Source organism: Tyto alba, unplaced genomic scaffold (assembly GCF_018691265.1).
Source record: "Tyto alba isolate M040663 unplaced genomic scaffold, T.alba_DEE_v4.0 Super-Scaffold_44, whole genome shotgun sequence".
In the NCBI taxonomy this organism is placed as follows: Eukaryota; Metazoa; Chordata; class Aves; order Strigiformes; family Tytonidae; genus Tyto; species Tyto alba.
The window spans coordinates 10,508,370-10,531,109 of record NW_024881320.1 but is presented as its reverse complement, the minus strand read 5'-3'; the positions used below and the strand labels follow the sequence as shown (position 1 = coordinate 10,531,109).

The 22,740-nt window shown below is 41.3% G+C and overlaps 1 protein-coding gene across 1 annotated transcript in view; it reads right to left on the bottom strand.

Moving 5' to 3' along the window:
- Positions 1-10,935, bottom strand: part of HIC2 (HIC ZBTB transcriptional repressor 2) — a 33,848-nt gene extending 22,913 nt beyond the window's left edge. The window contains exons 1-2 of the mRNA XM_009966437.3: positions 10,900-10,935; positions 10,682-10,751 (exon numbers count right to left, since the gene is read on the bottom strand). The gene's annotated coding sequence lies outside the window, so the exon portion shown is untranslated. The remainder of the gene's footprint in view (positions 1-10,681; positions 10,752-10,899) is intronic.
- Between the last annotated feature and the right edge of the window lie 11,805 nt (positions 10,936-22,740).

Here is a 22,740-nt window from a genome sequence, read left to right as displayed (position 1 = left end):
ACGAGTGAGAATGCACGCACCAATCTTGATGAAAAGTCTAATTTATGAGGAATCTACCACATCCATAAGTTATTCCACTGGTTAATTCAGGTTTCCAGGTTTAAGCACACATCAGGTTTGTCTGCTCATCCCTACAGTAAACAGCTCCAGGCATCACAAGCAGCCGTCAGGGATGAAGGCAGTGCCAAGCTAAACTCTTCTGAAGTGGTGTAGGTAGAACTTTTTCAGTCCACCTCTGCTTTACAACCCCTTGAGGCCTGGGTGATACAGTGGGTTCAATGAACCCAACTCATCAGTCCAACACAAGTCAGAAGCAAAGGGAAATTCTCACATAACTCTACATCCCAGTTGTCTGTTCATCTCACTGGCTATCTCGGCTCGAATCCAGAATAAGGTCATTCCATGATACTTCATTCTCACATGAGCAGGACCCCAAAGCCCTTAAACCCATCTACCCCTAGAAATCCTTCTTACTACTGGCATTTCTCATTTTTCAGAGATCTCAAGTCCGTAGCCATAAAAATCAGCATTAACTGCCAGGTGAACTCTTACTCTAACGAACCATTTATTACACTGGGTCTTTAATTGCCAGGCAAACATCTGTTGAAAACGCCACCCCATGTTCTCAGACACCAGGAGTTTAAGTGTTGAAAAGTCCCCCATAACCAAGATTTAGCATCTTTGAGTTTTCTTTATTCTTTGCCAGCCACAGTGTTAGTGACTTCCTGGCCATTTAGCAGCCGGCCTGGTAAAAGCACTGAACTTTACACATTTGTCATGAGATCTTAGAATATACACTGTCACTTCTTTCTCAAGCAACTCGAAACCAAATCACAAGAGGAGGTCTGTGTCCCTAACAGACAAATGGAGGCCCAGCTGCATTTCGTAACTGTGCAACATACAGAATGTGCACTACCAGAAACCTTGATACTTAGTGACACATCCAATGCAGAAACATTTATTTAAGAAGCCATTTAAGGAAAATCCCCACATTTAGAACAGGAGTCACTTCACTTTTCCACAAACAAAAATTGCAGACTTTGGGAAAACCAGGCCTTCTTATGAGCAACCGCTCCGTATACTCAGACGGAGCTGTGTGTTCCCATCGTGAGACAGCTGCTCACACATTGTCTTTGAAGACTCAGAAAGTCTGAATTTGTAGGTGAGAGCAAAACAAAACATCTCATTGCAAGTAGGAGTAGCTGAGAACAGAGCTGTCCATGAGCCTCTGTACAGGCCTCCGTCCAAATGCTCAACTCCCACTCTTGTCAGTACTTGCAAGCATTTAATCCAACTGAGGTTCTTCACCAACCTCCAGCTATTTCCTGACATGCCTGTCTTGGGGCATAAAATCCTAGAGAGCGTCCCCTTAAATCAAATGCATTCGTTATATAATTGAAGAAGTTTTATGGGGGAAAATGGCAAAAATCCTACTGTCATTAAGAAGAAAATTAGCGATCTAGCATATAGCAATGATTAGTGAGATAGCTATTCTTTTTTATTGAGGAACCAGACTCATAATTAAGGTGTTTTTTTTCTTAAAATAATATATAAACAAATTATTGGCAAGTTTTACACAATTTTAACCAGTGGAATTTCAGAGTTCAAATACATTACAAGCTATTTCACTGCTGGACTGTCTGCCTCTAAGGTCATAATTAATTTTAATTTTCGGAAGTTATAGTACCAAACATGTGACCGGGAGTAAAATAAGAAAAACCTCTTTAGGGCTCTCTTGCAGTTTGTATCAAATATACAGAAGGCAGGAAAACAGGAGGCCAGGTGCACTTATCTTCAGAGGCAGCTCACACACCTTGAGAAGTATGTAAAATACAACAAATTCAAAATTCACTTGCCCATTTAAATTTTGGGGGAGGGTAATGGAGATGAGCGACAGAGGAATTGGAAGAAGAAAAAAGGGACCAAGTGTTACGTTAGTGACTTAATATATGAACACACAGAGGGAGTTTCCTTTATCTGTGTATCACATAATAGCAAATGCAGGAAAAGCCATGGCCATGCCATGCCAGCAGCTACATGTGGTTTTACTTATTTATTTATTCAGATAGCATCCAATAGCAGGGGAAGGGCAAATTTTAATCAAAGTAATTTAAAGCTACCAATTTAATCTTGTTTTACATTTATACTCTAGTTATTTTCATAAAGGATGATCAGTGGCTGGTAACTACTAAGCCATATTGATTTGTAACTAAATATAGTCTGCTCTCAATTTGGTATTATTTTTTGCTAACCAGAGAGCTGTACTATCTCCAGATGAAACATTTATTCTATTTTACAGGTATTTATCCAGCTGACATTTTTTCTCCTTTTATTATTTTAATACACAACCAATAACTTCTATTAGACATTTTATTTTTTTCATTTGCATCATACTGCCTGAAAATTCAAAAAGTAACCATCCATTGAGAATTTTCTGACTTCATTTTCTTATCAAGCATACTAAATATTGAAGTCCAAACATGTTTATCATCTAAAATGAACCCTTTATTAAAGAGAAGTGAACTGTAGCTGATGATTTAAAGCTGAATTCTCATTGCCTTGTCCTTCAAAATCTAGAGCTACCAGGTATGCCTCCCATTATATCTAGTTCTTATTTACCAGCTTAGAAAAGGAAAACAAGCATCTTGAGTTTCTTAAGCTTTCACTGTTTTCTCAACTAAAATCCTTTACTGCATTAAATAAAATCAAATAGAAAAAAAATATATCAGCAAAACCAGCCTCAAGGTATCACTGCAAAAGCATCTGCATCTATCAAAAGCCCAGTACTTTCCAACAAAATCTTGTTCCTCGTGCTTAGGGACAGACTCTCTGCAGTTGAACATTCTGTCTTTCCTTAAACCTTTGGCAGAAGACAAATAGTGCCTGAATAAAGACAGACCTAAACTCACTAATATCTATGAAAATCGTTTAAGGCAGCTATTGTAATTTCAAGCAAGTACTTTTTCCTATGTATTAAAAAGATTGTTCAATTCAATAAGTTTTAGCCACTACATCTACAATGCAACTGACTTTTGCTCAATATACCACAAATTCCTAACACTACTAAAACACAAATTGAAGTAAACAGCAATGGGGAAAGAGGAACACACACAGCGTGAAAGCAAGATGTATGTATCAATTTCCCACAATACACATTCTGCTTCCCATTCTGTGGCATATGTACTGAGAGGCTGTGATTGTGTCTGTCCACATTTTGTTTAGAAATTTATATTAGAGAGAAATCTTTTTCTCCCCAAAAATCTAAATACACGTGCCAAATGTAAAAAAAATAAAGCTTAATTTGCTATCAGGAAGATGCCAGAGGAACAGAAGACAGACCACCTGATCAGACACAATGTTATATGAAAAGTGCAGAAGAAACAGGTATTCATGAAACCCTCCCATGCTAGTTCCAAATTCTTGTCTTCACAATGCATGACATTTCTCAAACCATTTCTGCACTAAGTTGCTTATTTGTTTACTGCTTCCCAAGGTAGCACTTCTATTTATAAAATTCACACCTTACTTGCTAGCACAGACCTGGCTGCCTGTCAAGCTTAGGAAACCTGAAATGAAGTCTTTCCTTTTGCCTGCTGGGACTCAGACCTGGGCAGCCTAGCTACTGCTTCTAGAGCCTCCACAGAAGGTCCATGTATTTTCTTTATAGCAAACACTTCATTAAGTGATGAGGCACAGCTATGAGCTCACATGCTGCTTTCTTGTAATAATGTGTGTACACTTACATGAAAGAGTAGAAAGGAATAAAAAGTCCATACATTTACTGAGTCCCTGTGACTGCATGAATGTCAAAGCAAAATGAACCATTTGTTCTTAAAGTCAGGAGACACTCATCCTGTGAGGAGGTCTGCCTAACAGTTTTCAGAATGTGAAATAAATGCAAATTTCACCTGATTATCCAGTGGTTGCTAGTAGGCTAATGGTGACTCATACTGCCACTGACAGAACACACCTCAGTTACATCTTGACCAAGACCTGTTGCACTTCATCCAATCTTACAGCAGTCTTAACCAGGAGAGGTGCATCATGCATGTAGCTACTAGTTTCTGAATGGTGGAGGATCCTGTCCAAGTTCATCCACAAACACAGGTTAACCATCCAGTAATCTGACTGATGTGATTACAACAGGAGAAGTAGTAGTGTGTTAGACACAGTGCCCTGGTCCTACATCATGCTGGACAAACCTTGTCTATGCAGTTTGGATTTGAGAGACTCTCCCTGGATAATTTGTCAGTATTGCTGGATTTCAAGTTGTGGCTAGGTGGCAACATGCAGAATGAATCATTGCATTCTTACAGGTTTTTGGAAAAAAAAAAAAGTCTGGATACATTGAAGGGATAAAGTCAGTGAAACCTCTTTGCTCCTTGCTATAAACATCAGTTTTGCTGGTGTGGGGGAAGAAGGAAGCCGGGGGAGTAAAACTACACATCCTTTCTTTAAAAGGAAGATGACCTGGTACCTCAGAAATAGTCTAGTACGAACACTATTTCCTTTACCTAATAAAGTTCCTTGTCCAGTATTAAAAGAAAGTAATCTTTCAGTAGCATTTCAGCCACCTCAAAGGGCAGTTTAAAAAATAATGTAGGGTTTTGATGTTTAAACAAGCTTTTCCAGCAATTACTTGTTAATAGCATCCAGAGGCTCCAAGTAAGAAACAGGACCCATCATTCCAAGCAATTTATAGTAGCAATACGTAGAGTGAGGCAGAGGATTTGAAGGGAATGAAAATGCTGGGGGCAGGGAGAGGGGGGAGGGTTAAAAACCACAAGTAAGATTGCTACGTATATCCAACATCCAAAAACTAGAATAAAAAACAGTGCCATGCACCAAAGCCCTCTAGAAATACAAACTGATTTAAAAAAAAAAAAACAAAAAAACAAAACAAAAAAAAAAAAGTCATTACTTCTTTGTTTGCCCAGTCAGATCAGAACCAGCAGCTTTCCTGCAGCCTGCGCTTTAGAGAGCTCCAGCCTTTTGCTACCCCTCTGGCAGCCTTGTGCCCTTGAGTACTCAGGTGTGCCAGGCAATGACAGCTGACAGATACAAACTCATTTGCCCCAGGGCTGCCTGGCATGTGAACTCAGAAGGTCTCTGTGAGCTGGGAGAGAAATCTCCCAAGAGAAGAAAACAGAACTATCACTGTTTTGCCTAGAAACACCTCTTGTAGCCCTCCTCCAGAGAGCTGAGCTGCGTTGCTTGTAAGGTGTGTTGTTCACGCTTGTGCTGCAGTCCATACTCCTCCTCAGGGCAGCGGAATGCCACGCTGCAGCAAGCCTGCTTGCTCCCAGGTTCATGTGGAAGCATTCCAAGCTACTCAGCTTCTGACAGCTCTCCAACTGCTCTTCCACGCTGTATTGCTTTACATTACATTGCTTTCCCTGCCAGGAGGCACTGCTGTATTACAGTACAATCGTCTAGCAAAATGCAAAACTGATTTTTTCACCTCCCAAATACCAACTGACTGTTGCCACTGCAGTCACAACTATAAGCCCTGCTCTGTATTAGGTTTCCCTGCTTTTATGTATATACAAGAGATTTTAGTATCTTGCCTCCTCTTCAGCCTCCTTCCCAACTTGATGATGCTTCCCTCCCTGTTGTGCTCCCCAGACCTTTCCATGGAGGGCAGCCATCCTCAGCTTCCAGCCCAAGGTGTCACTACTACTTGAATTAAAATGCCTAAGCCAGTTCATTAGGTGCATTATCAGGCAACCTGACTGACTAGCACCACACACAGAAAGCAAGAAATGTAACTAGAAACAGTGTAGTGACTCACAGCTTTATTAACAAGCTCAGCTTTATGTTAAGTCAGAATTTTAACGAAGCAAGCAGGCTACAGAAGCATTTTATAACATACACATTTTTAACGTATTAGGAGGCATTTGTCTCCTACTTCTCTTAATTTCAGTGTGCTTTAAATTACTTGTGGGCTGCAAGGCAAAACTAGTTCCCTGCACTGCAGTGTAGCTAGTTTCCTTTCTAGTTTTGAACTATAAAAATAGCCATATTATAAGAGAAAAGGTCTAGCTCTCTGTTCTTCAGGAGTAGCCAGAATAGGACCAAAAGAAAAAAAAAAAAAAAGTGGGGGGGTAGGGTAGGGAAAAAGCAGTGAAATACAGTGCAGGCACTCTTTTCCCTTCTTACATCCTGTGCAATTTTTAAAGATCTCCTGATCCAGAGGCTGTATCTAGGCCATCACTTTTAATAAGTTCTTATCTGTCCTTCATCGATTTTTCAATCTGTTTAGACTTCTGCTATCCATAACACCCTCTGGCAATGAGTTTCACGTGGTAACTGTTGCTTGACAGAGTGCCTCCTCTTCGCCTGCTTTGAATCAATTTAGTTAACACAAGAACCGTGAAGAATCACTCCTTACTCCCCTTTCCCACCCCATTCATGACCGTATAAAACATCTGCAATTTCTGTAATATGTCATCTCTATAACAAAGAGAGAAATCACATTGACTAACTTGAGACCCATCTTTGATGGTCTTCTCTGGACCATCCCTAGCCCTCCACTAACTTCAGGAAGTAGTAATCAGAACTGCATAATGTTTAAGATACCGGCACACCATTAATTTACATAGCAACATACTGATGGTTTCCATTTGGTTTACCAGCTTGGGTAGACATCCAGAGAGTTTGTTGATTCTTCAGGGAGTACAGCATTTCCTTCCTTCCAGTTGGCCAACAGTCTCTCTGCAAGAACTTTCTGGGGACTCATTTCAGATAGTGCTCTTAAATAGACTGCTGAGATGACATTAAGTTTTTCATCTTCCTACAACTACTGCCACAGATCTCTCAATTTATTTTTACCCAGTTAAAGCCAGTCACAGCTTTCAAATCCTGCCATTTCCCCCTCCTCAAAGTCTTCCCAAAAGCTTGGCAGTTTGCAGCTACTCAAAGCTCACAGTTACTTTCTCTCACCTGTACACCCAGTGAGAAGTCCCATAAACCAGAGAATCAGAAAGTTCATGGTTCTCCCCAACAAGCAGGAAGAAGCACTGTTGCATTAAAATCTACACTGACCAATCAAGGAAACTTTCTTAAGCTTATCCCAGCAAATATCCCAGCCTTAAGAAATTTCCCAGGCATCCCCATATAGTGAGTGACTGTCCTGAAGGATCAGTCAGACTTGGCACTGGCATGCACAATTCACTACCCCGCCTCATGAGCCCCTGCTAATCCCAAGAAACGTGCTTCACCAAATATAGCTGTTCCATATAATTGCTTGGCTTATCTCCCCTCTCTTAGCTGAACTACCAGGGTTCCAAAAGCCCTTAAAATTAATGGTAGATACTCTTGCAGATTAAAATCCATCTACCTATGTAGTGCTATGTGCATCACTTGTTCATAACAGCACTGTCAGTCACAGTGCTCAGCTGCAGTTTCTCTACGCTTCTTAGTAACAGCTGAACTACTACCACACTAATGAATGCTGGGAGAAACATCAGAGCAGTTTGCTTGACCCCAATTTCAGAAATTCTGGGAGACAGTTGTAACACACCATGAGAAAGATAACACAAAACAAAGTTATGAGCTGAAACACTGCATCTCAGCATACCTGACCTGAAAACTGAGCAGGTAATTTGAGCAAACAGAGAATCCTGTGAACATGTGGTTAACAGAAGTAGCTCAAGACAGCTTAAACAAAATAATGGCACAGACACGTTTTACTTCCATAGTTACAAACATTAGAATTTGAAAGAGCAAACTATAGAAATAACAACATTTGTACATCAACAAAACTCTGCTACTACCCACAAGCATAAGATAGCATGCAAAAGGTTAATAATGTAATCCAGTTCAACATACTGAAATCTAAATCTTCCTTGTGGATATCTCATCTTCTGAACATTTTGCATACAGTGCCTGCAAAAATAACACCAGGTGTGTTAAGTACTGGGGAGAAGAGTCCCTTTCCTTCTGTTTCCTAAGGAAACAAATGTGGGATAGAACATCACTTTTACTCAATAGGATGAGAAATTCCACCAAATCTCTTGCTGGAGCTCTGACATAAAGGCAAATCAGAAAGTCAGCCAGAGACCTGCCCACACCCAACACCATTGCTTTCCAAGACTGGAATGAGAAAATGTTGCCTTTACGTTTTGCACTCAGCCTCAAATGTTAGTCACCTCAATTTTCTCTTTTGAAATATACACACAATATATACACACACACATATATGATTTCTGGCATTTCTTCTGAAATCCCTACTCTGACTGTTCTTGCAGAGCTGAATCTAATAGATGGCTTCCCCAGTTATTTTACCCCCTGTATTATAAATTGCTGCCATCCAACAAGGGATCAGAACCAGCTACAAGCTCAAATACAGAAAACACAGCAGTGTGCTCACAATGAACAGAAAAGTTATCATTGTAAAGCAGTTTACAAAAAGCATCTTAAACACTACTACAAGAAAGTGGCAGTCGGTTCAGAGCTACACCAGACAGGAAAAAAAAGTTCGAGTCACAGGGCTAGTTAGTTACTGCTGTCTGGGAAGGTGTGCACAAATGGGTAAGGAAGCAGTTAATATCTCCTGCCTCACACCACACTCCTGTCCAGGCCTTGAGCTGCAAAAAGTCAGCGCTACTGTTTGCTCACATCCCCTTTCTTTGGTAACCAATTGAGAATGTGTTACTTAGCTTTAGCATGAGCCACAAAAATGCATTTCTTCTTAGTCTAGAAACATCTAGCTCCAACTCAACTGGTTTCAGAGAAGACTTAGCTGCGAATAATGAGGATACCCTCCTTGAGATAGATGTTCTGGCCTCTTGTGGGCATAACTTTTCCAGCAGGTCTTGACAACTGATAATGTTATTGCAGAAAATGCATTTAAGCTCAGTTCTGTTAATATGGTCCTTTCCCAGTTGAGACTGGAGGATCTTTGTTCACCTGCTATCTTCCGCATTTATCCTGCCATTGTTCCAGAAGCAGAACTATTACTGGTGAGGAAAAGTTACCTACAGTAAGGGAATGGGCTCTTCTTCTAAGCCACAGAAAAGGGACAATGGGTGAATTTACTTTGCAATTTGAGAATAGTATTACTCATCATCTAGGATATTTGCATGAAACAGCTTCCACAGCTCTTGGTTTAATGAATAAAGGAATCAAATCTTTCAATGTATACTGCAAATAACCACAAAGATTTACCATCTGAAACAGCTATATAGGGCTCTCTCTCCATATGCACCGTCTACAAGTAAACATTTCTCAAGTGAATATCTGGGAGAGCTGAAAGTGGGCAGAGCTCAATGTCTAGCCAAATTGACTCTTCAAGGAAAAATTTGGACAACACAATACTGAAAGTCTTGGAGATACTTTGCAGTGGCTTCACTATGTTCAGTTTTTCCTCCAACAAATGTTCTTAAGATTTTCTAGGAAGTTGGTAATTTTCCTGCTGTATCAAATTTCTTGATAACTACTTGGGAGAAAATTTAGTTGATTACATTAACATTTGCATGGCATATTTCTTCATATTGTGAAAAATGTCAAGTGAAAAGGTGAGGAAACTTGCCCCAAGGTCAAAATGGCAGTTGCAGACCCCCATTCTCACTCCTTTAACTCCTTGTCATTTTGCAGATAAAGAAAAGCATAGCCAACAGGCAGTTAGATGGATGACAAACCCGCACAGTGATCTGGCTTCAACCTCTTGAGCTAAAGCTGCTTCTTGCAGTCAGTAGTAGAATCACATCCATCTCCTCTCGGGGGCAAGCCCTGAGAGTCACCTAGCAGGCATACACTAGTGATACACTATACCCCATGATATCTATCCATGGGGTTAGGCAGAAAGTAGTATCCAAGGTACCTATCATGGCAACATCTAAATGCAAGAATCAGAGCACTTTACAGACAAAAAGGTCTTTCCCCCAGGCTGTTTAAAATTTGCATGTTCCTGTGTAGCACTGAAGATAGCAGTAATGGTGATTCATTAAGATAATGATTTAAGTAGGAGGTTTAAGAAAGTCAGGGTGGATTAACATCCAAAGGGCTGGAGTTGGAGCTTCTCCACTCCAGGCTGCCACCTTCCCTTTTAAGGGAAGGGATGAATTCCAAAAGTCAGGAGAGCTATGAATTAGCAGCAACTATATCACAGCTACAACACATTAAAGCACAAGAGCACCATCTCTACTCCAGCCCATCCCAAGCACAAAATTTTACGCTGCAGGAAAATTTTCATGGCATTACAAATTATTGGCTTTACCTTTATTTGATTAGTTAGTGTAGGTTCTCCTCCAAAAAAGATTGTGCAAATTTCTTTTAAGCTGATTTTCTGTTCACCTTAGAAACAATACAAGTTTTCCTCCAACCAATTGTATTTCCCCAATATTGAATAATCAGATGGGTTTAATAAACTGATTGCTCCCACATAATAATGAAAATATACACATTTTTTAAAAGCACACGAGTCCTTTCCACACCCCATTTAGTCAAATTGTAATCAGTTACAAGTTGAAACATGCATTCTGTCAGTAACTGGGGGTTAATGCTCAGACAGTAACAGGCAGCCCATTCTGCATCCCTTCTAAAAAAGGCCTTTTTACAGTGATTTTGGTATAATACTTTAGGTTGCCTTCTAGAGATGCACAGGCAACCAATTTTGCTATTCTTCTGCTCACTCATAATAGTTGCAATAGGGCATCCCGGTGTACATTGCCCCACTCACCGCTAGCTGTGCTTGGTCTGAACGTCTTCTAGGCACTCTATCCCATGCTGATTCAGTACAGAATAGCTTCCTAGAATGCAATTATAGAAAGAGTAAGGGTTTGTTTTAAAAGGGATTATTCCAGAACAGCTATTCCTTATTAGCTATTCCAAATCACCTCTTTGTTAGGATGATGAAGTTAATTGGGAATAGCTCTTCCACTCAGATCTGTAACTTACCTTGGTTTGAATCAATGACCCTGTTTAGATGAGCCCTTAGCACAGTGTCATACAATTCTAGCAATGGCTTCATCAGTAAAAATACTCGTAGTTGCAATGAAAGTAGAACTTCTGTGTGGAGACATTTCAACTGAGTTTGTTGTAAACTGGGCAGATAACAAGATCAAGAAATATGTAAAAAAATAGTAGTTCCTATAAAGTTAGATCTCATCGGTACTGTATGTGACACTTTGTACTTCACAAGTCTCTGGATTTGTTTTGTTGAAACTTGGTTTATTCCTTAGATATATGGAGACCTTAACAGCAGGGCGATTTTGAGTTCTGTAGCTTCTTTGTTTATTAAGTTCTTAGCTTGCAAGATTTCTCATCCAAAAAGGGCTGAGAAAGTACCTGGCACATCTTGGATGCTTATTGAATACATTAAATAAATCAAACGTTTTATGATAAAATTCCACTCCCCCACACCAAACAGATGTAGGTGCAAGTCAAAGAGGCTTGAAAAATTGCACTAAAATTGATTTTGCTCCAGTTTTCCCCAAAGGAAAAAATTTGTGTGTGGGTTGAGACAAAAACATGGAAAATTTCAGCTATCATGAACAACTGAAAAGAGAAATGAAGGAAAGACAGAAGCCAAAACTCAACTTCACATTCAGAGTGCATAATTTATATTCTCTACAGGCATTCCGGGACTTACATGTAAAGTGAAAGTCTCTTCCTCAGGCTCATCACACTTCTAGAGAAAAATGCCAGGTAGCTTAATGCTGGAGTATCCTAGCCTACTCAGGGGAAATAACAGACCATAGAGGAGGCTCTTTGGTTGATTTTAGATTCTGAGAGGCTAGAAAAGATCCAACATCACTGGGGATCTGTCACAAAATTGTGGGGAGAGTTACTTGTAGATATTTGTCAAGTTCTGCAGCACAAAAATCAGAGAAAAATCTTGAACATCTCCAACTTAAAATATATACAAAGCCATCTGATGTTGCATGTGTTATAGGGAGGGAATAGAAACAAAACATACTCTGTTAAGGTTTCTTCTAGGCTGTTAAGAGTATGACTTGATTTGATATACCTGACTTAAACATCACCATCTGCATGATTTTCTGTGCCTGAGGTCTTTGCCCAGGCAGTTGGGTTCTGGCAAGGGGCACAGGGCAGAAAGTTTCAGTGGACAATTTCCAAGGACGATACTGGCATTGCAAAGGAGCTTTCTGACAAAGACAGCACAGAACTCAGTATTTCGGGGCAGCATTCAACTGCCAGACCCACAAGACCATTTCTTGTGTCCCTGCAACAACTTATTCATATCACACCTCACACATCCACACTGACAAATCTGGTCCTTCCCGTACAGAGTGAATCAGGGATCCGGCATCAAAAAAATAGCAGGTGATCCTGCCTGCCATTACTTGATCGCAGTATCTGTGTAACTATCAGAGTCCCTTTGCTTACAGGCAATCTTAGTCCATGTTTGTAATATAAGTAACCTCTATGGGCCCTTTTTCCCCATAGGAGAGAAAGTTTTTTTCCCCATAGGAGAGAAAGAGAGACATGATAGAAAGGGGAAAGGGCAGTTATAAATATATGCAAGTCAAATCAGGGAAAAAAAAAAAGAAACTGAAACCACTTCCAGGCTCTCTCTCCAACAAATTCCACACTCTCATGGTGTCTGGCACCACTTCACAGTAACCCCAAAAGATGTTCACCTGCTACCACAGCACTAAGAAACAAACAGTGAAACAGGAACAAAGAAGCTCCCACCTCAGATGACCAACATAATCCCCTGACAGCGCATCATGAAGGGAAAACCTTATCATTAAAGCAGAAGAAAAACAAACACATGTACACACACACAGAGCTCTATTGCTGTGTGCTATTAGCATCCTCCCCATTTTCTATATGCATCTAATATCAGGAGATTTATATTCAGGCCAAAAGCTCACGCTGGCAGAAGAGGAAAGTACTTTGGAGAAGAGAGGGGAAGGAAAAAAAAAAAAGCCTACAGTTTCTTGGCTTATGATCAGCAAGCTGGATGCATTCTGTGGAACTAGGCCAACGCGTTAGTTATTATATTCAAGAGAACATCTGAATCCCAGCTCAAGGGAGCCGAGTTTGCGGCTCTCATTTATGCTGTATATCAATTGAATATCAAACCACATTTTCCGCCTTCTGAATAATAAAGCTTAATAGTTTGGGACTCCCATATGGTCTATTGTTAAAATATTTCCAAACACTGGCTGCTGTTTTATTTCTGAAGGGAAGATTTCTCTTTCCTCTTCAAGCTTTACTTGTTTAAAAGGTGCTCGCAGCAAAAGCTAAATATATTAATCTTTTAAATATTTTCAGAGTTTTAAGAAGTGCTGAAAAATGAGGGGATAAGGAAAAGCAAATACATTTTGAAATTGCCTTTTTTTTTTTTTAATGTCACATGCAAATGTTTGTTCCAGGAAGAAGCAGCTGGTGCCACCAGGCTCTGCTGTTCAGAACAGGGGGTGCAGAAGCTTTCAGAAACCATGAGCTGCTCTAACAAAGGAAGACCACACAGACTCAAACCATTCACAAAAGGACCCAGGCCGATTATTTGACTATTACTTACAAGGAAGCTTGGCCAGTAACGTAGGCAATAAATACTGGAGAAACCTGTTCTGTGTATAACCCGGGTTTGTCTTTTCACAAGTCCTGCTCTCTAATTAGCTACTCATTCCTGGAGGGCATTGCTGATGGATGGAGTGTATCAATTTGGTATATTTAAAAAAAAAAAAAAAAAAGTTAAGAAACTTGTTAAATAATAAAAGCATCATCATAATAAACACTCTGCAGCGTGTTAGGAACAGTCACTAATGCTCCTTTCCCAGTCTCACCAGAAAAGGGTATTCCTGTTCTACTTTGCAGAAAAAGACTTAATGGTGGAGAGATTCTCTAATCTGCAAGGGCTGCAGTGCCCTGCTCAGAGCTCTGATGAGAACTGAGAAATGTTCATCTTTTGGTCCTGCATTTACCCACCCCCCCACACCCTGTTCAATTTGCACGGAAGGACTCAACTGCTCAGTGAGCAGAAGTGAAACCACGCAGCACTGTGTAGTTGTGCACTGGTGTGAACCTCCAGCTCCACCTCACCCAGCTCTTGCCCCTCTCTCTGAAGTGCTTCAAGCTCTCTCTGGCAGGAGCTCTCAGTGCGGCATCAGCTTTCCTGTCTGCTGGTCACTCAGCAATGCAGAAGGTGCTGAGCTAGGCACAGCCAACAGCATCACACAACACAAAAATGTAGCCGTTCCTATGGGCCAGGGAGCCAAGCAGAAACTTCTGCTCTTTCCTCCCTACTCTTCTGTTCTAGCCCTCATTGCTGTTTCTCATTCCTGTCTCCTACTTCCCTCCTCCTGCCTGTGTTCCCCTCCCCTCCATCAGCTATCTGCCCCACCATCACCTGCACTGCTCCATCTCTAGGTCTCCATATTCAGCTCTCCTAACCCTGGAACTCGTTGCTCATACTCATCAGCTGCATCCTCCCCAAAAAGGAAGACATTACAGTATTTCAACATCTGCTCTCATCCCAATTTGGGGAAAAAACCTGAAATTAGAGACTCTTTGTAGAACGGAAGTTCACAAGTTTAAAAAAGAAAAAAAAACACCAAACAAAACCCCCAAAAACCCTATTTGTGAACACCAGTGTATTTTGTGTCATTTGAAATGGAGTATTTTTACACTGCTGAAACCAAAGTTAGTTCGTTTTGGTTTGGTGACCTGACCCGAGAAATTTTGTTCTGAGTCAGTACACTATTGAACTGCTTTTATTCCCACAATGTTGCATTGCCTCAGACACTGCAGTTTGGCAGCCTGATAACCCTGGTCTGACTTGTGGGTCAGCCTCCCTGACTGGAAGGCAGCTCCCGTAGCACGCACCGAGGTGTCCCGTGACACAGCACGGTCTCCAGGAGAGCAGTAATGCCATATGGGAGGGCCAAGGCCCCTGGAGTCCAACAGATGAGGACAGGTACATCAGACAACAGCTCTCTGAGCAGCCAAGGGCTACTGGGAATCCAACACAATGTCCTGAACCAATTCTGAGTGAAGCCTTTCAGACCAGTTAAAGAAAAGCAAAGCAACGAGGTATTCCCATTCAGGTAGAATAGAAAGGTCCGTGTAATATTTCTGGTAAAAAGCTAGTTTATTAATTTTACAGGTGATCAGAAATCTAGAATTGGGCTTTTCTAGGGAAAAAAAAAAAAATCTATTTTAAAGAAACTGTATTTTTCCCTGAAAAAGCCACTCCAAAAAAACCCTCAAATCAGTCTCCTACTGACCACAGCAGCATTCTTACAAACTGTCTTAAAAATAATATAGTGAGCAAAGCTCACTCTTATAGAAATTTCCCCAGCAGGGAACTTGAATCATAGCAATATCGGCACCCCTCTGACTCCTACACAGCTCCTAACCCAAGAACTGTAGGATTGAGTTAATCAGATGAGTATAACAACTAGTTTTAGAGAGAGTCTGACAAGTATTCAGCTAGAGGTTTTGCAACAGATGTCTGAATGGTCGATCCCTTGCTGCTTCTAGGAGAGGCATGGACATGGTTTTTATGATAGCTGGGTAGCAACAAGTGCTGGTGGAGCTGATGCAGGCTCCAAGTTCTGCCCCAAATGTTAGGGGTGCCACCAACTCATATGCTCAACAAACAGCTCTTAAGCAGAGAGGACTCAGTGGATTAGTATGTATTCACAGAAAGCTACTTTAGTAGTTTTCCTGTAGACTTTATAATACTTCTCTTGTAATGTGTGTTCTTACCCCTAAGTCTGTGGATCTGAGAAAGGGTAGAGTACATGTGCATGTATGGTTTTCATTTACTTTAGAAAAAAAAGAAAAAGGAGAGACACTTAGCTTGTAGTTTCAGTGTTGGAAACTGCAATAAACCTCTCTTTTTAAACCCCATAACCTTGTGACTGTTTTATAGTTATAAGGAATCATAACCAGAGAAAGATTTAGCCTAACAGTGATCTGCCCTCAAGGACATTAATCTGTCACATCTAATAGAAGGGGAATAAGGAGAAGAACCTTTCCTCTAAGTAATTCAAACAGATGGTGTATGGCTTTGATGGGAACTTAACTGTAAGTTGCCCCTGTAAGAAGGGTAAATTTGGCAATGCCGCATACCCAAAGACGTTGTTTACAAGACAGTGTGAAAAATATCTCTGCATTATTTCCTTGTGTTTTAAAACCTGATTTCTCTATGATCATATCTCAACACTTTTGTGGTTGACACATCCAACCAGCTTTCCACCCACTTTTTCACCCTCTTTATGCCAGTAAGATCAAGTATTTTCTTTGTTTGAAACTTTTTCCTTTTCTCAAAGTAATTCTTTACTTTTGAGCAATCAGCAGAAGATAATCAAGTGCATTGTACCAACATTTTAAATCAGTTTTCTATCAATATTTCAAATACAACTTTGTTTGTCTGGGCTTCTAGTAGATTCTTTCTTACCCCATAATGCACACGAAAGTCTTCAGGTTAGTTTCTCTTTTCTTTCCTTCTCCATGCCTTATATGGGAAATAAAGGGTTTATTTTTTTCTCCTCTCTTCTTCCCCCAAAACTCAATCCCCAACTTCTCTTTTCTAGTTTTATCACATGAGTTCTCTCCCTTCTTCTCTTATCCACTGTGTTTCTCCAGACTCACAGTAAAAAGCATTTCTGGATCACCTTGGTCTGGGTTCCTTCCTCTCCTCCAGAGGAGCAACAAATGGCTCCTGGGACACTTTGCTCTGTTTCCTCTCTTGGAAGAAAGCCAAAGCTTACTCAATTCTCTTTTCCTCAGGTCTGCCACTCAGCCCACTAACCTATCCCCATTTTCCACCCACACTGAAAAAGCTTCCAAACTTGTTGGAAGAGCTTAATCCTAAATTCAGCTTGTTGTCCTGTAAGAGACCAGACATGAAACCAATACCAATGCTTAAGAGTTCTCATGATATCTCAAAGCAGGTGAAGACCATTATTGTCAGATTCCTAGCATGCAACAGGGCTGATAGGGAGCATTGAAAGATAAGGGGCAGCAAGAGACCAAATTCACATGCAGTGGCAGTCCAGGAGAGTATACTGAATTCAGAGGAGCAGTAAACTCAGACACTGGTTTTCCAGACCAGTCAGGGGAGTATTGGTATTAGAGGAGCCGAGGGTAATCCCCAGATTGCCCTTCAACACGCTCACAGGGAGCAAATGTCACTTTGCATGGTGAAGCACGCCAGCCAGGGAGCATGCTTTATGTTTCATGTTAATGAGCATTAGCATGGAACCTAACTTCCTCCCCCTCCCTATTTTTGATATAATTAAGAACTAAAATGAGCATTTTGTTTCAGTCTACAACAGCAACAGACCACAGCACTGAAGAATAACAGGAAAGGGAGAGAATGAAAAAAAAAAAAAAAAATCCAGGTGGTAGACACTTAGTGCTCTGGCCACTGCACGAAATGAAGGCTTGAGTGCACATTTTTGCCTGATTGCATAGCTGTCTCTGCTACCCATCTAATCTGCTTAGAAAACTGGTTTTGAAGGATATGGTTCAGACATACCACTCACATGGGGAGGGGGGTGATGAGGGGAAAAAAAAAAAAAAAAAGTGCTGCAGCTGCAAAAGATAAAATAGAGACAACTAATTTTCTCAAAGGTTGCAACACCACCTCTCCCCCTCCTCCACATGCAGTCACTGCACTGGCAGGATAAGCTGGAGATTCTCCAGCGTAAGCAAGAAGGCACAATAAGGTGTGCAGGCCCTTCTCCACCCCGATACCCACAGCCCTTGGGGGTACCACAGAAAGCAAAGGCTGACAGCCCAGCCACTCAAAAGGAGGTGGTGACATTCCTCCGCCTGCTCATTTCAATTGCACTACCATTTTTCAGAGGGGGACGTGAGAAACTCACATTGCTGGATGTTATGCTGAGACAATAACGAGTGTAAGGGATTTGCAGACTTCTGTTGTACCAATTGGTGGCTGGGTTCTGAACTCTCATTGTGTGATCCGATTTCTCCTGTCATCCAAGCCACTTTGCAAACTCCAAGCATACGTTCATTTAAGCCATGTGTCCTGAAATCTAAACAGCTGAAGGGGACGGGAGGGGTAGGGCGAGAGAACCACTGGATTTCTGGTGACAGTGTCTAAAATACACATTTGCACAAGGAAGTCTCACTTTAGATAGTCACTTAGCAAAACAACTACAGCTGCTGACAGGCAAGACGTACAGTTTCAAGTGACCATCAGATATAAAATAGGCCAAATAAATTATTACTGTAGTCTAAAGGGAATGGGTATGTGTGCTCCCACAAATGTAAGAGAGATAAGAAATGGATTACCAATGAGTGACCCAGTGTCAAGATTAGCAGGCCCAGTTCTCATTTCAGTTACACCGTAGCAATGACATTACCTAAGATCTAGCAGAAGCGAAACTGAAATCAGAGTCTGACCCAGGATATCAGGGAGGCAGCTGCTTTAGTTTTTTAATGCCTAGAATTTCAACCCAGTTTGCTTTGTTTCAGGAGTCTAAGCTGTCTTTGGCAGAAGGGCTAGCAGCCTTTGCCAGCTGCCATGCAATCTGCAAGGATGTTTTCTAAATGGAATTGGTTTTTGTTTTGTTTTGGTTTGGTTTTTTTGAGGTGTGGATGGGAGAGAAGAGGTGGGGGTTGTTTGTGATGAAAGCTGACAGCATGTGGAATATATTGGCATTTTATGTCCCTTTCCTCAAACGTATTTTTCACTATTTCTGTTCCCTGCCCATATATACACTTAACCTCTCCTCTGTGCTCTCCTACATATAGGCCCATCTGTTCTTTGAAAGTATCAAGAATGCTAGTTCTGGTCTTTGTGGGGTCTTTGAGGAGACATTATGTGAGTGCTTACTCCCTGACTGAAGTAAAACACAAGAGTTTTTTACATCTATATAAATAATTTTCAAGATTTCCAAATATTAATTACTTATGGAAATTAAACATCTGCTTACAATAAACCCCCCATACAAATGAGAAGATAGTTTCAGTCTGACTAAAATGCTTTCCCTTGCTAATTGCTAAGAACACCATTTTCTTGCCTTTCATGATGGCAATTTCATTAGTTCTGCAATTATCAAAACATTTCAGTCCTTTCTCTTGCATGACAGAAAGGAAAAGGTCCAATTCCCATCTCAAAGTCAACTTCCAGGGTCCTGCAAAACCAAGTGAGAAGCTGGTAATTATAGCTAGTCAGAAAAAGTCCTCGGGGCAGAGACCGACTACATGAGTTGCACAGTCCACCTGCACACCTTCTCTCCCCACATCGCCCACAGTCCCCCAAAAGCCTGCTGAACTTTCACAAGTATTACACTACAGACTACATCTGACTGTGGCAACTAGGTACTGCAAGTGCAAAGAGGAGCTGAAATGCTGATAATGCGAGAATGCTTAGAATAGCTGATGCCAGGGGAAGAGAAGGGGGCCACCAGCTGAATTTGCATCACACAGGGAAATAAGTCAGTTGGGTAAAAGCCCCCATATGGCTCTTGGGAACATAGAGCTAAAAGGGCTTTCACTGCTTAGGGAACTGCGGATCTCCTCCAGCTTCTCATCTCACTCTGTGCAACCTGGTGCAGAAACTTAAAGAAAAAAATCCCAAAGCCTCCAGTATTTCATTATACAGGAAAAGCAACTAGTCCTTTGTATGAGTATGTTTTCTGCATTCAAGAATCTCAAAGCACTCAGCTACAGTACTTGCCCTCTATCCACTTAAGGGATGAAAGGCCAGGCCTAGCTCGCTCAAGGTCAAATAGCAAGTTCAGTAGCAAAAAATGACGAGGACTCAGTTACATCTAAATCCCATTCAACCATTCTACCCATTAGATTGAAGAGATGTTAAACACCCTCATGGCGTCAAGAATGACTAATGCCCTCCCAGGTCAGCCAGTGATAGAGAACTGGGAACTCACACATTTCCTTCCTCTGCCTCCCACTCCTCTATTCCCACTCTAATATTGTTCCAAAGCCCACGTGATGAGATTTCCCTAATCAGCAATTAAATAGTTAATGCTTACATTACAGCAGATGGAACAGGAGTTGCTGCAGGGAAGGTATGCAGAGAGAAGGAGGAGAAAAGAGACAGCAAGGAAGAAAAAGCAGGCAGAGAAACAATCTTGAAGGAAAGCAGTTTTCCCACTAAAAGGAGTGATTAGTTGACTAGACGATGTAACCCTTAAGACTTTGTCTAGACTAGGATAAAATGCTATATTGTTGAAGGTGTTTGAGAGGCATAGTGTAGGTGAGGCTCATGGCCTTTGACAATGTGGTAGCCAATGTAGAGGCTAATTAGGACAGGTTTGCTAACACATCTTAATGTTCCACTTTTAAATCCTTGCCCAAGAACTCAAGGCTATGCAAAGCAAAGGTCTCTGATGTTGTGCTGCTGATTATAAAAGCAAAGCTACGACACAGTGCAAAGAAATAAAAATGCTGAAGAATCGCTGAAGTCTCACATCCAGCATTGCTCGTATGCTCATTGAATGCCTATGAACATTTGCATCTTAAAATATTCACCAGCATTTTTCTGGACAACCTGCTATGACATTTTTCCTCTAAAAATCTAATCAAAGCTCCAAATGCCAATAGGAAAAGAGACCACTGGCTAACAGCCTACACTCTTGTGAAACTTCTCCTTTTACTTCAGTGTTTGCTCGGGCAGATTTGGGAAGGAGGGGGTGGGGTGAAAAGAAGAGAGGACTAAGAAAACTGTGCCCAGGGCCTTAGCAACACCATCATTTTGATAATCCATTACCAGATTTGTAATTAAAATCAAGTCCCACCTCACTAGGGCAGCCAGATTCATCCACAGAGAACTTATTCAGAGAGTTGTTACAATAAATACCAGGAGAATTACGAATGTTATAGCTTCTTCTTAACCCTTCCAGCAGTATTTCAGGAACTGCCTGTCAGTTTGAAAGACTGATCGTCTTTCTCTCAGCTTGTTGCAGGCTCTAGGTGTGCCCCTAACCAAATAGGCTTACCACTTAAAAGCTTAATTGCACCTGTGGCTTAAACCTTATCCCAGACAGCACTCGGGAGCATTTGGATTTGGGCATTTCAGGTGTGGGACTGGGGCCTGCACTCACACACAGAGCTAGGCAAGTCAGAATAGGAGCCCCTGGTAAATGCAGACTCTGTTTGCCGGGGAGCATGGGATGGGGAAGAAGTGCTTTTTCTATTTTGATCACATTTGACTGTATTTACATTTCCACAGTTGGGTTTGAGTAATGTCCTCCTTGTTTGTGACTGGGGGCAGGTTTCACAGTCTCAGATTTCTTTTCCACAACAAAAAGATCAAAGTTTGAGCCACTTGTGCAACTTAGGTGTTTACAGTGAACTGGTCTAATCGCATGGCAAGCCTTCCCTCCCGTTATCAGTCTCACACTGAGCCAAGCTCCTTCATTCCATATGTACTGGGAAAGACTGAGAGAAGAGAGCCCATGTCTCCATGTCTGGTGTGGATTATAACCCACCATCCCTTCTGTCTACACTTACACAGGAACTAAAATACAGTGTGCTAGGGAAGGGTTTAACACACTCAAGCAAAGATTTGTTTGGGGTCTTTTTTGTACGGCTGACAAGCAGTTTCCAGGTTATATTTTTAAAGAGACTTCCTAAAAAGCAAGCAAACAATGTGTGAAGAACCACAGTGAAAGAGTAGGTTCCCTTCACTCACCTCCTCAGTAGTGCCTATGCAGTACAGGCTCATAATGCATCTTATTGCCAAAGGAAACCTGGGCTGCCCTTTCAAAAGTTACTGGTGAATGAAAGATAAAGAAATACAGCATAATAGGAGTCCATGCAGGCAAGCTTCCATATTCCTTATCTCGTTTGGTCTCATGCAAAGGCACACAAACTTTCTGGATCTCAGTTTTGTAAGCTATGAATTGGAGCTAAATTTTAGGGTTTTGTGAAATTTCTTTAATTAATAATTGCAAGGCACACATCTTCAGATGGAAGGTATCATATAAATATTAATGAGCTCTGACTACCAGCAGTATGTGTGTCTCTTAGGAATTGTAAGCACCATGAATGGATCAAAGAGGACATGTAGCTCTAAGAGACAGAGTGGTGGGAGTTGGCTCTGTGTTTAACTATATTTTAAAGTAGATCCTCAAGACTGTTGTGGATATTCCCTATCAAGTTACAGCAGCTTTCAATTAAAATTACATTTTATCCTTAGGCAAAATTCCACAGTGTACCTTTTAATATTAGCAGGGCACATTTTCACTCATGTAGATATTTATTCTACATACATGCATTACCAGATCTTTGTAAATAGGGGTCAAACCAACTGGGAAATAGGGATTTTAGCTTCATTTTCATTTAAATAAATACCCCTTACCTAGTTACATTACCCAAAAAACTTCCTGCTCTGCTGGTGATGCCGTGACAAGAAGTAGGACGAGGACGTGGCAGCTGTTTGCTTCGCAATGTTCATAGATCAGCCTGGCAACACTTCAGACATGGAGCTGTCCTTTGAATGAATATGGCAGGAAATGCCGCATGGTAAAGATGCTGCTTCTGTTCTCCTGAGCAGTCATCTCCCGGGCACAAGCAGCACAAAACATGGCTCGGGACAGGCTTGCGAGAGGTCCGAGCCCCTAATCGGGCTCTGAGAGGGTATGCTGGTGCAGGGAGAGGGGCAGCGTTGCAGTGGGGCCTCCTGAGCCCCGGAGCCGGCTGCCCTGCTGGGCAGGCTCGCTGGGGAGGAGGCTTGCAGCCTCCTCAGGAATGCGGCATGGCCGCAGGCCTCAGGAGTGTTTTCCAAAGAGGTGCTTACATTTGTTTCTCTTAGGGTCCAGCAAA